Genomic DNA, 12,715 nt, shown 5'->3' with positions numbered 1-12,715 from the left:
CTTCCTAAGGTTATGGCATGGGTAGATTAGTCTAAGAAGTTTCTACAAGAAACACCTCCATTCCCAGTCCTTTAGCCCAATCCAGAGGACAGTGGATCCAGAAGAACATTTTTTTTTTCCTGGATATAGTAATTCCATCCATTTCATTGCATTCCAGTCAGCTCCATGAAACTCTTGTAAAGCTGTTTTCAGCCTCCTACCAAACTGTGAATACCCAGCAGATACTGAGCTATTGCTTAAACTATGGGCAAAATTTAGGCTGTCTCCTTAATGGATATTGATCATCAACCAGTGGAGACAGCCAGGCTGATTTTCCTGTGGAGTGGAGGAATATCACTGAAGACTGAAGGCACTGTGCTCAGGTGTGACTCTGTAGGACCTGGGTTGCTTGTGGAAGAAGCGGGACTTGGCCGCTTCAGTTGATGCTGTGGCCCTGAATAATGAGGTCCTCATCTGCTCATGCAAGATGATGAGGGTAGGCCTAAGGTTACATAGAGATATGGGCAGTTAATCATCATCACCTTCTCTGGAGATATCTTCAGGGATAAAACTCTTTTTGTCCTCCACCCTCTCCCTTTCTTCCTTCTGCTCCCCTCTGTTCTCCTCCACCTTCACTTGTGATCATACACAAGGCGTCAAGTTCCTCTGAAATACCTCACAGCTACACCTCATACATCTCTTGCCAAGACTACCACGATGTTTTTCCCCATTTTAGTTTTGTTTCACGTACCCTGATTCAGTTTTCTCCAGCTAGTGCACTCAGCTATCTCTACCTCAGAACAGTCATTGAAAATGGCTTTGGGGACTCTGTGCTGGAGTACTTGGGGCACGGTACTGATGTGGGTCACCTGGACTATGTAAAAGCATTGTAAGGGTTATTTATTTTTGGCATTTGCCCCATGTTTTTCCAAGAGCATGTCCCAGAAAAAGCCTCAAACTAAGCAATGTAAACACTTCAGGAATGTGACCTGCAGAGTGCTGCCACATGCCATGTAGCAGGAGAGCATAGATACAGGCAATTATTTCAGATAGATTTCTTTTGCCGAGTAAGCTGCTTGATTAGGGCTCATGTTTGTAACACAGTATGATATTTTCATTACAAAATAATATACTTGTAAGTAATAAAATGGAAACTTCTGTGGCAAGTGAGATCAGAGTTAAATTTCTATAAATTAGGATCATGGCTTTTTTTGTCTGAAAGCGTTTATAGCCTGTATTAAACTGATGAAAGGATATAAGAAAAGTAATATCATGAACCCATTTTAAAAGATTCAGCATTTCTGAGAGGAAATAAAAATCCCATCCTACAGACTTCTTGAGACACTAGAAACACTCCTTTTTCTCACCAGGATGTAAATAAAACCTTTGGAAAGAGTGGGAGCAGTGAAGTAAAAGATTCGCTGGCTGACCCATGGAGAACAAGAAGTGTGTGGGACATCTGCTCGGCGTGTCAGAAACACATACTCAGTTTGTGAGTCTGCCTTATTCAGGCTTGGGGTTAAGCCTCATTGGAGGGGTGAGGAATAGATCCTCTCATTTTAACCAGCTACACTGTCCATTTAGCAACTCTGGTAGGATAAGGACGTGCACATTATTATGTACTACAGTTCACTGATTGCATTGTTGCATGCTCTTCTCTTGAGAAAGCCTTTCCTGACAAAATGTGGTTTTGAACTGGCAGTAGGAACTGGTTTGGATTCCAATGAATAAAAAGTTCCTCTCAAAATACCAGTTTCTAAAAATGATTCACTAAGAATTTAAAATAAATGAAGCCACACTGTAACTGAACTGAAGCTAAATGCAGATATGCCTACATTGACAAATGCCATTGCCCTACAATGGCATTTGTCAATGCCTAAATGCTCTGCCTACATTGCTACAACAGTCATGAAGCTGATGTTTTTCAACCTTAAAAACAAATGCTATTGTGCACCTCACCCCAGTATGTATATCACTTGCATAGTGATGAAAAAGGTAAGAATCTATGGAACAGTTGTCTGAAATTAGTATTTTGGGCACAAGTCTATAGAATGCCTAAATGTAAGTTTTCTGAATGATTACTCCTGCCAGTGTAACATATTTCCCTCTGTAGAAGCCTATGGCATCTACTTCAATATTTAAAATGCAGCTATAACCAAGCAGCTGAAGCTCTTGGTAACCCAAGCCTCAATTAACACATCAACAATTAGTAGTTTTACTGTTGTGATAGGCCCTTATGGAGTCATAAATTCAGATCAGCAGTGGTGCTATTCAGAAGTTAGTAGCTGCTCCAGTATTTCCAATCTTGTATTTCCCCAAACTAATTGTCAAGAAGATATGTGGCATAGTAAAATACTATGGACCTTGATTAATGCAAACCCATGAATAGAAATCAATGGCTTTGTCAATTTGCCCAAGTTTAGCATCTGATCCACTCTGCAGAGTGGATCTAGGTACACAGAAAATCCATAGTACAAAAGCACTGTGTGTTTTTGCATTGTGCTTTGCACTACGGAGTCAAAGTAAACCTTTGAATGTGGCACATGAGATAAATTTTGACACTTTCTTTATAATTTGCCTTGCTTATGCCAGTATTAAAATGACATACCCCATACTGTAATTAGTTCACTGCAGAATAGAAAAAGATATATAAGTCTCCAGGTTAGGATATAGAAATTTTAACAGGAAAACAAGTCCTTATCAATGAATGTAGCTAATAGAGCTGGAGAAAGAAAGCAATCTGATCAGGGCATTGTCTTGTCTGAAAAACAAATAAACATCGATGAGTATAATTTGAAGTGACAGACACAAAAATACTGTGAAATTCATACACACTTGAATGGATACAAAATTTTTCTCCTTGACTAACTTTCATGATGTTTCATTAACCTTGGTGGAAAACTTCAGCAAAGACATTTATTCACTAGAAGCAAGTCAGGCTGCTGTGTATTGGTTATGTATAAATAAAGAAGTTTTCCATTCTGAAAGGGCAACTCCTTTCCCTTTCCCTTTCCCTTTCCCTTTCCCTTTCCCTTTCCCTTTCCCTTTCCCTTTCCCTTTCCCTTTCCCTTTCCCTTTCCCTTTCCCTTTCCCTTTTTGTGTTGCCTTTTCTCTTTTCCTGATGTTTCTGTGATACTGCATGACCTCTCCTTTTAAAATAATGGTCTTTAATGTGGGTATTCCACAGCAAGCAATAGAGAGCAATCCTTTGATGTGTATATTCTAGGTCACTTTCTTCTCTTCACTTACTGCATATTTTTGCATCACCTACCATGTCCATAGCCATAACAGATTATTTACTTACCTGTCAGTTTATTTTCTTTGACATAACCTGTCCATTTGCGTCTATGCAACAAAACTGGAATGCCTTCAAAGTTAGGAAACTAGGTATGTTTGGCATGATTAAAAATATGCCCTCTCCCCTTCCTTGACTCCAATCTTCTCTTACCCAGCTTCCCCACTTTTCCTTTCTGAGATCACTACAGTTCTGGCTGTCTAGAAACCTTTTACTGTCCTCACTTCACCCCATGCAATTCACATGAACAAAGTGTCTCCCAGCTTTCAGGCAATGATTCACACCTCCTACCTAAGCTTTTAGCTGTCAAACTACAGAAGTTTTTCTTCCACAAATGACTATTCTGTTCATAAGCAGCCAACAGATCTACGTAGCATGTGTCGTAGCTGCATGGGACAAGAAGAGACAACGTCATGCCCCTATCTCTCCAAGGTACGTAGCTGAAATTATATTTCTGAAGAAAAACATTAAGTCTAAAAGAAATACACGAGTTGAATATAACCTGAGGAAAGTGTAGGGTTAGCACGATCTTTAGTTTGAATTGTCTGGAAAAAATGTTACTCAATTAAAAAAAGGTGAAAAAGTGAAAGTCAATCTACTTGAACACAGGAGGGCAGCCTCAAAACCACCACAGAGGTTCAGTTCCTTTTCCTATCAAACAGAAACTTCTGAGCTGCAAGGAGGAATGCTGTTCACATTCATGCTATTCCAACGGCATGCTTGGCATTTTGGTAAAGTTCATGACATGGCAATTTCCATGTCTTCTTATGGCTGCTCTCTACCCTTTTACTTGTAAAAATACTTGGTGGACTCGCACTAGAATTTCCCACCAACAGTATGTTGCAGAAAGGAGCTGATTGACAACTCCAAGTTATTTCAAATTCCTTCTGATTCAGAATTTTATCCCCTGAGCTGATATATAATGACATGCTCTGGAGGAGAAGCAAGGAGTAATCATTTGTTTGCAGGTTAGTGTCAAACATGATAGCGATTTAGATTCATAACTATCAATAAAAGAATGAATGAATGAATTGCAATAGCATTCTTGGTAGACTGCACACAGATTGGAAATGATACTTAAGTCACATTCTGCTCATATTGGAGTTTGAATAGATGCAGTTAACACCAGTGGTGATCTTAGCTCACCATTACAAAGGTTTTCCACAAAATTAGTACTTTTTCTTCTGAAGTCATACCAAATTATTTCTACAGTGAACATTACTAACTTCAGATATCTATGGTCGAGAAGTTTGTTGTTGCCTTCTAATTTGTGGCTTTGCAAAAGTTGAGCTGTACATGTTTCTGTGTCAGCAAACTAATGAAAACTAAAAAATCGGTTAGATTTATGTACACTGGATATAATAGTAAACTGACCTTTTAGGTGTTCTAACAGAGGAAGAATCAGCTTTAGAACCAGAACCAATATTGCCATTTTAGTGAAATATTGCCATTTTAGTGGAATAATGCAATAATTTATTAACCATTAGAATGATATTTTAATATGGACTGCCTGCTGGAAGATGGTATGCCCACACAGCACAGTGCTGTTGTGTACAGGAACCAGCACAGACCTAGCGCTCCTGCTGAGACTACACCGTAATGCAGATATACACTGCACATGCTATCAGTGCTAACGTATTGAGAGCTAGGTATGTATTTCTCCCCGGCACTGAAGTTTGGGGCTAGAGAATGGAGTGCAGGAGAAATGTTTGGGAACACTGGAGGAACAGGGAGACCTTGCTTTAATGCCTTGCTCCAGCGGCTACTATCAATTCTTCAAGCAAGCACTAGACGTGAGGTCTTCCCTCTGCATGATGGTGTGTCCTGATCATGAAGTACCAGAATCTTTCTTTCTCTTTCTCTAACAGTTCATTTATGCCATGCAAAGTAGAATAGAATACATAGGAAGAGCAGGTTTAACACCGTCTTCTGAGCTCTTCCTATGAAGCTGAATTTCACAAGACAGTTAAGTCAAATCGGTGGCTGCCTGCTGCAGTCCCGGGGCAGTCCCCATCTCCTCCCACTGGCACTACAGCTGCTCTCTGCTTCTTTCTCATCTACCCAGCACTGACTCTCAGAGAGCCTGTTCAAGCAACTAAACTAGCTATGAAAAAATGTTTAGTTTTCTTTAAATTTTGCTCCAACAGAGGAAGCATTAGGAGCAGGACTGCCACCTTTAGGACAACAGATAGCTCCAAAACCAGCTTAGCTGCATTGTAAAAGTACACCCTTAGGGAAAGCAGCAACCCAATTTCCTGCTGGAGTCTCCTTCTGTAGCATCTGAACCTTTCTGTGCTTTGTTTAAGTGACCTAGGCATCAGCAAGCATGAAGATACAGGGGCTTTTTTCATACCAGTGCTCCTGTTTCTCTTCTTCCAAGAACAAAAAAACGAACTGATTGTTCATTTCACGATACGTAGTTCTGATTCTTTTGTACCTTTTTCAGCTTTCTCACTTTGGAGAAAGTCTTTCAGCTTGCAGGGATTTTCCTCTATGCTTTGTCTCACATGAGTCACCTCAATGACTTGCAACACAACTAACCTTGTAAAGAAACTTTTGGATGTTACTGTTTGCAAGAATGGGGCTTACCTCAGTACTACTGGCAACAATTTCTATTTTCCTTGAAATGGTTACTTTTAATAGTCTAATGTGTCAGATAGGATACCATTAACATACCTCATGGTTCTGAAAATAAAATGAACTGTAAAGAGATATGGATCTGGTGTACCTTAACTGGGGTACTTTACACAGCTATTGCTTCATTTCCATTTTAGATTCCTAGTCCCTAGTCCCTTAAGCAGGGAGGGTGACTTCAGAGTAAAAGTCTACGTTACATATGCAGTCAAAGGAAAGAAACAGGCACCACAAAAGGCTTCTAGGAGATGCTCTCCACCTGAGACATCAGTCTTTCTGGACTGAGTGGAAATCAATAGGAAATGACAGATCTTATGCATGAAAGTTGCTTACAGAGCACAAGGAGGAAGTTACCTGCCTTTTGCATAACCACCGATTACTTAGTGCTTGGCCAACAAGCAAAGAGCCCTTATAAGCCTTCCTCAGCCCCAGAGTTTCAATCCACTTTCTAAGAAAGTGCTTCAGCAAGGCACTAAGGCATGCTGAGGCTTGGGGAAAAAGGAAATAGGGTACTCCATTGCTGTTAGGCCAGAGGGCAGCCAGAATTCAATGCCAAGGAGCCAGAAGACATCATCCAAGCATTTAACCTGCAGGAAACTGAGTGAGGGTCTAAATTCTGCTCCCTATAGTGTCCATCATCAGGATAAAAACTATCCTGGGAGCACATTTCCTAACTGAGCACCCCAATCACAAAGCTAGAGACTGGGTTCTCCTTTCCTTCAGTCCTTGTGGCTCCTTCACGCCTGCTGTGTACTGGTTCAGCTTCCAGGCACGGGGAAAAGTGTGCTCCACTCCCAACCCGCCTGCATTTAATCTGACTACAGGGACACTAAATGTTCAGGCATTGGGTACTGGGCCCCTAAAACTTCATGTGAAGCTAGCTGTGGTCAGATCCATGACTGACAGCCTGGGCTTCTCTGGAAAGCTTGAGTGAGTTTCAAAAGTGGGCCACTTACATGTGCATCACAGTTAAGCTTTAAGTGAGGGACAGCTGCTTATATCCCTTACAGCCCACCTTGAGGCGGTGCAGGTGCCATCATCAGGTTAGCAGGGACCCCTCAAGACCAAGTGAGGGGTAATCTAATACGTAGGTGTTTATACTCCCCAGTGAATCCCAGAAAACAGATGCACTGATGTGCATCAGTGGGTAGGTACTTTAGCTAAAAGTTAAGCAGGGCTCTCACCTGTGGGCAAAATATCTTAACAGCCACTCTCACCACTTGATAAGGGGGCAAAAGTCTTCTCTGTCACCGGACTTGTGGCTTTGCTGCCTTTATGTTTTTTGCAAGATTTCTGCCTACAGTGCCAGCAAACACAGCACTAAAGCAGCAGGGCGTGAGCAAGCTGCTTGTAGTACTGGGACAGAAATAGATGCATCCAAGCTGCCATTTATTTCGTGACTACGAACCTCGTAAGAAGTGTTGTTTTTGCCTGCATCTCACGGGGTGATAATTATGACATTCCCGGCGTTTCCCTTTTGTTGGGCATTATGTGCCAGCAGGGAATCAAGTGGGTCTTTGTTGTGCTGAGCTACATCTAGGCTACTCCAGCCTACACGGCCTCCCCGGCCCCTTCCTTCGGGCAGTTTACCGAAGGAGAGGGGCGGACAATGAAGTTCGAAAAACAAAAAAGCGGCGGCCCTTTGCGCCGTGCCCCGCGGGGCCGGGCGAAGCCCCAGCAGGGCGGGTGCCCGCCGGAGAGGGAGGCAGAGGGACACGAGGGGGCTCGGCGGTGTGCCCGGGGGGGCTCGGCGATGCGGGGGGAGGCTGGGGGCTGGGGGCCGAGGTGCCTCCCCCGCACTGCACCGCCCCGCCGCCCTCGGGGCGCCACGGCAGGTACCGGGGCGGGGAGGGGCGGTGCAGGGGGAGCCGCCCCCCGGCCGCCCCGGCACGGCCGACAGCGGGGCATCGCAGCGCGGGGAGGCGTCTGCGAGAGGCAGGCAGGCAGGCAGGCAGGCAGGGAGGAGTGCCGGGGCAGGCAGGGAGGAGTGCCGGGGGAGGCAGGCAGAGGCGGCGCGGCTCGGCTCGGCGCGGCGGGGCTGGGCGCACCGTGCCGCAAAGAAAGACCCCCGAGAGCAAGTGGAAGTGTGCCGCGGCGCCGGGCCACGCCGCCGCCTCGCCTCGCCTCGCCTCGCCCCGCCGTGCGGCCGGCTGCCCGGTAGCGGCGGAGAGGCGGCTCCCCGCCGGCCGCAGGCTGCTGCCGAGGCCGCGTCCCCCCGAGGTGAGTGCCGCCCTCGGGGAGGGGTGCGGCGGGGAGCCCGGCGGGCGCGCACCGCGGAGGGGCTGCCCGCCGCCCTGCCGGCGTGGGCTGCGGGCTGATGAGGCGGCGCGTTTCGCGGAGGGGTTTGGTGGTCTCTGTGCGTGTGTGTGGGGGGGGAGGTGTTTTGTTTGGTTTTCTTCTCCTGTCTTTTTGTCTGTGTGTCCGTGTGCTGCCCTGGGCCAGCGGCCCCGCAGCCCGGCGCCCGCCCTGGTGAGGGCTGCCCGGGGGGAGGTAGGGGCTGCCCGCGCTGCGGGTGGGGAGGGAGGGCAGGGAGATCCAGCGGGTCACTGAGGTGCTCGGTTGAGTCCGCTCTTATTGTGTGCGGAGGTGAGAAGACTAACCGGGGCTCTGTCAGATTTGCGCTTTTCCTTAAATGAGCCCCTTCACGGGCACGCTATTGCGCTTCCCGAGCCCCCCGTTCGGGCGGAGAGGCTGCTGCGAGCCTGCCACCCCGCTGGTGCAAATCGGTGCTGACAGGCAACTGGATGGGAATTTTCTGATAAACATTTTCTTTCATTGGTAGTGTCAGTCGGTTAAATCCCAACGTTTTGTGGAAGCGTGCCTGCCAGAGGGGTGGAAGAAGGGCTTCAGAGCAATGCTATGTGCCAGGCTCGTTTCCACCAGCCCTCCTCAGGTGGCTCCTGAGCCCCGGACCCCTGTGCCGGGCCGGAGGGCTCCCGGGGCCCGGGTTTCGCAGCAGGCAGTTGGGAGCTTGAGGGTATGTGTGAGGCTGGATACCAAAAGCCCTGGCTTGAAAGGGCTGGGGTTGCTGGCCTTGGGAGCCTGCTGGCCTCAGAGGCTCGCTCTGGAGAAAAATGACTTTTCCTTCCCTGTGGGAAGATAGGGAGTAGCGTGCCAGCATCATCCCGTTTCTTTCAGGAAGAGGGGGGCGATGTAATTTAGCTGTTTGCACAGGGCGCTTATGAACTTTCTGTGGGAAACTTTTAAACTTGAAATTATTGTTCCAACTGGAAAAGCGAGAACGTCAGCCCTGCAAAAAGAAGTGTCAGCCCTGGAGCCGTGCAGGGGTCTGAGTGCGATCGCAGACCGGGGTCTCCTGCCGTGGGTTGTTTCTGGGCAGAATCTCGGGCAGATGGTGGTTTCTTGTCTCCTGTTCCCACATCTTTCTAAGAGAGTATTCTCCTGTTCAGCCTTGTACTCTCCATGTATTCTGCTGTAGAGCCCTGGCTAGACTTGCTATTATCAGTAGTTTATACCAAAAATGAGCAGGCAGTGCTGAAGTAGAAGCTTTTTAGGTGGTGTTTTACTTCGGGAATGATTTTGCGGGTGTAAAACCATTCCTTTTTGCTGAGAACAGAACAAGTTTAGACTTCATTCCCAGCATCTCAGATGTGACCTGAGGGTTAAAAAAAAAAAAAGCGCGTTGTGTATGTATATATGTGTGTGTACTGTAGGTTCAGAGTGATGGGACAAGTTCTCTTGACTGGACTATTGTCACGGAACAGCAGGGATGCCGTTAAAAGTACCAGTAAAGACTGGGATTAGGGCGACCGGTAGAGCAGAGCTCTGAACCGTTGCAGTGATTTTGTGTTGTAGCAGCATTTAGAAATCCCAGCTGTAAATCACATTATACAAAGAGAAAGCCAGTCCTTGGCCTCGAGGGATGACACAGGTACAGCAAGCAATTTGTGAGAAGAAGGAACAGAGGGGAAGACATTTGTCTAATATTACATAGGTTAGGCCAGAATTGAAAGTTTCCAGACTGAAACTGGCTTTATACATTGTGTCTCTGTTATAATGCTTTTTCATTGTGAACTGAATCTTTCTTGATTATGGAATAATTCTGCAAGTACTAGCGATAATGTTTGATGTATAGTACACAGAATATATATTCAATGTGGAAAATGGATAAATGTTGAAAATCTTTGAACTGGAAGATCAAAATACTTCCAGCTGGAAGTGTGCAAAATTATTTGAATAAATCTGCCGGGTGTATAGTATATTCTTTAATTGTACCGTAGGAATTAAATGGAGCTTGAGTTGCTTGGAATTTGTAGTGCTGGTTGAGGCAACTGACCATCATGAAACAGTGGTTTATTGCGCTGCTTTGAAATAGCTCTTGCATTTTATGCTAGAATAATGTTACGTTAAGTAGTACCATTATTTCAAACCAGCATAATGAGATGAAAAGCATTTGGCACGCACTCCTGTAAAACAACATTTTAGTGATGAATTCAGATCCTTGCGTGAAGGTATCTATAAAATACCATGCTTATGTAGGGTGTCATACCAAGAAAAATAAATATCTGGGTTAAAGCTGTCTTAAAATATTTTTGTCATAAAATGACAGTCAGAATGGCAGTTTCAACCACATTTTTCCTCTTTTGGAGGGGAATGCTTTCTTAGTTTAGACATGGAAACTCTGACAAAGTGATCATGAGGTAAGTGGCCATAATAAATGGGACACTTTAATGAGACGAATTACGGATTTGAACATGAGCCTCCTCTGTCTCACCTGATTGTCCTAACCACAAAGTTATTTCGGAGTGATTTCTGTGTGTTTGTTTCACAAAAAGAGGTGCTTAAATATGCAGTTTGAATATACGTGTACACACACACACGCAGTGGTTTTTTTGTTCAATTGTGAGATACAACAGAAAATATTCTTCCAATCTGAATAATGCTTTTATCCAGATTTTCCTGAACGTGATTTTTTTTGTCCAGTCCTATAAAAAGTGGCAAACTAGCGAATTTCTCATCTGCCTTAAAAAAACACAACAAAACCAAACAGGCGGTATGGTCCAAAGCCACTTTGGATAGTCAGTCAGTACTATCTCAAGGTAAGCCTGCATGTTGGCTTGTTACTGTCTTTCTGATCGTAGCCTAGCAAACCTCACTTGCACGTTCTCTGTGGTTTTTCCACTTCATCTTCTTTCTGCTACTGTTATTAAGATAATTGTAGCTAATGAACATAGGAAAATGCTGTAATCCTGCACAAAATTAGCAATAATTGGGGATGCAGTTGATGATGTCTGGGAATATCATGTTGTCACATGTTGTCAACAACAGCAGCTGCTGGAGATACTTGCCATTTTGTGGGCCAGACCTGCTGGTTTAAGACTCTGCCAAGTTCATGTGAAATACAGTTTGTTGCATCTTTCTGAAAAAGACGACAAATATTTTTTGGGCTCAATAAGATGAAAGAACCTTCCTGGCAAGCAGCTAACTCTAACCTTTGCACTTAGATTTGTTAATTTTCCCTAAGGTGTGTGTTTCATGTGGTGCCAAGCCTAGCTGTTAATTCATTGAGCTTCCTAGAGATGTGTCACAGCAGTCAAATAAACATCAATGTGTGGATATATATATGGCTATTCACACAGCCTTTTTGTGGAGTAATTGTTAATATATCATGTTCTGATTCATGCCTGTAAGTGTGCATATTCCCGGCCTGTCTTACTACACATGCAGAAGAGGAGGGTTGGATTATGGATTTTGGTTTTTGTTCCTTCTTTCTAAATGTTTCGCTTTAAAATATCACTCTCCCTAATTCCTGGAACCGTTAATGCAAACATTACATCTGTTTGGTTAGGGAAAGATTTTTCTCTTCCCTGAAATATTTGGGATCATGAAAGTAAACTGTGCAACCTGAAGTGTAAGAACAGGCTTCACATCTTGATTGTGGCGATGCTAGGTCTTGGCAACTGGGTAATGTCGCTGAGGTCCATGATCATCATGTTTTTCCCCAAAATTACATCCTGGATTTGCAATACTGTTTGGAGAAAGGCTTTTGTTTCAGCAAAACTTGCTCTTTCTGACAAAGCACCCAACCTGGTTTTAGTCAGAACATCTCTGGCTATATCCGCTATGAATGAATACTTGAAAACAGACGGTTGGGTGTATCCACTGGAAAAGAACTTAGGTTATTGTAAGTTGCAGTGGGAGAAAAATAATATAAAAAAATCATTTGCTGTGTTGTGCTGTGGGAAGAGTATGACTGAGGTTTTTTTCTAATGGATGTAGTAAATATGTACATTTTTGCTGGGCTAGTTGCTGTGGTATTAAACAGAAAGGGACATTGAAAGGTAGACCAAAAGTAAATTAAACAATCCCAACAACGAGGCCCTGCAGGTAAATGGCTTGAGGATGGTTGAAATAACTGTGATTTTTGGATCATACGTGGAAAAGTAGCTGGATGTTTCCAGACATGCTAAAAATGGCTTGTTCCTCTCTGGAATGAATGTATGTCTAGGGTAAGGCATCAAATCTTAACTTCAGTGGCCTCAAAAAGATGGACGAGCACATGCATCCCCGGCAGTGTGAGGCTGACACCTGTGTGACTCAGAGATACAAGCACTACAGTAACCAGGCCAATTTTTCTGGTGCTTTTAGGCATAAGCTGCTCTCACCTGAGCTGCTGGGAGAAACAGTAAGCTCTGGAGAGAAAATCCAAATTCTTCCAAAAGTCAACATTTCTTTTAGCAGCTGAAAGGTATTTGAAATTACTCTGCCAATCAGGTAAAGCTTTTTTTTTTCCTCCCTCAGTGAAAATGGCTAAGATGGTACAGCTGGGTTTGTCATGTGAATGCA

The 12,715-nt window shown here is 44.4% G+C and overlaps 1 protein-coding gene across 1 annotated transcript in view; it reads left to right on the top strand.

The window, feature by feature from the left end:
- The first annotated feature begins 7,882 nt into the window (after positions 1-7,882).
- The window catches only part of MYO16 (myosin XVI), a 404,772-nt gene continuing 399,939 nt past the window's right edge, over positions 7,883-12,715 (top strand). Inside the window, exon 1 of the mRNA XM_075525989.1 lies at positions 7,883-8,128. The gene's annotated coding sequence lies outside the window, so the exon portion shown is untranslated. The remainder of the gene's footprint in view (positions 8,129-12,715) is intronic.

The sequence above is a fragment of the Mycteria americana genome, chromosome 1 (assembly GCF_035582795.1).
Source record: "Mycteria americana isolate JAX WOST 10 ecotype Jacksonville Zoo and Gardens chromosome 1, USCA_MyAme_1.0, whole genome shotgun sequence".
Taxonomy (NCBI): domain Eukaryota; kingdom Metazoa; phylum Chordata; class Aves; order Ciconiiformes; family Ciconiidae; genus Mycteria; species Mycteria americana.
Note: the sequence above shows the minus strand (reverse complement) of the source record. Positions and strands in the feature narration are given on the sequence as shown.